Source organism: Ipomoea nil, unplaced genomic scaffold (assembly GCF_001879475.1).
Source record: "Ipomoea nil cultivar Tokyo-kokei standard unplaced genomic scaffold, Asagao_1.1 scaffold0804, whole genome shotgun sequence".
In the NCBI taxonomy this organism is placed as follows: Eukaryota; Viridiplantae; Streptophyta; class Magnoliopsida; order Solanales; family Convolvulaceae; genus Ipomoea; species Ipomoea nil.
In genome coordinates, this window is record NW_017617232.1 from 3062699 (window position 1) to 3064099 (window position 1401).

Consider the following 1401-nt stretch of genomic DNA (forward strand, 5'->3'; position numbering starts at 1 on the left):
TGTCTGGTGCGGATAGGTAACACTGTAACGTTTGGCAATCTGTGTGTAGCTGTATAGACTCTTCTCCACGCGCCCTTAGCCATGACAAGGCCTCTTTGCATGCAAACGCTTCGGCTATAAGAGGGGAGAAGCAACTTAGTAGGGGGGCGCTGAAGGCCGAAATGTAGCGCTTGTCGGCATCGAGGAGGACTGCTCCGACCGTAGCCGAATTCGTCCCATGATGATGATAACCTGCATCTATATAACATTTTCTTGGCCTTGTTGGCACTTCGTGGGGCTGTCCAGGTTGCAGCAATGGTGGAGGCGGTGGCTGCTGGCAGCATAGGCAGTGGCGTGGGCATTGTGTTCGGCCCGCAGTGGCAATTCGGCAGTAGGGGCAGTGTTGGTTGCGGCGATAGTGTGTTCGGCTGGCGCTAGGGTAGCTGCTCGGTGGTGGACACTCCGCCATGCTTGCATGGTGGCAGTAGCAGTCGCAAGTAACTTCTTTGGCATCGGTAGACAGACATCCCAAACAGCTCCATTTCGCATAAAACAGCGAGTCTAATTGTTCATGTGAACATATAGGCCTGATTTAGTAAAATAGTTAGTTTATCAGTTAATTTTGACTTATTTGACCATTATTAACTGTTTAACTTAGTTAAAAATCAATATAAGTTTTTAGTTAATCAGCTTTTTGTTACTCTAAAATACTAAAATTAAAAAAGCTACTCAAAATAACTTTTGTTAATTAACTTTTTGAAAAAAGAAATTATACCAAAAAGCTATCAGCTAACAGCTAATTTACTAAACATATTTTCTACAATTAGCTAATGTTATCAACTAGTCATACCCTCCAACCAATCAGCTAACAGCTATTCGCTAACAGCCATTTACCAAACAAAGCCTATTAAGACATAAATACATAGTCTAACAATTAATTTATTCTTTTAACTGAGACAGAAGACATCCTTCAAATGTTACATTTTAACTTCAGTTCATACAAAAAAAAGTCTCAAAAAAAAAGATTATTAAATTGATGGGTCACTACTCCAACCGTTCTCCCAAACACAGATTCTGACTGGGCTTGGGGAGTTCATGTAAGCTGTCAATTTCGCCATGTGAAGTGTTTGGCCATATCAGTTGAGGATCGTCTTACTCCACTGGCTTCACACACTGGCTCTGCATATGATGAGATATCTGGTTCACATGCCACTGTTACCCAATTATATAGTACCCTTTCATGGGTGGTCTAGCGGAGCTCATGAAGTTCATCATCCCTATGATTAACCTTTTGTTAGCTGGCTGGGATGTGAACCCTTCAATCACGTGGGCTGATTCACTTTCTGATTGCTCATGTTGGGAATTTAGGGCACTACAATTTGCCAAACCTCTATTTGCTATTATTTTGAAAACAACATTCTC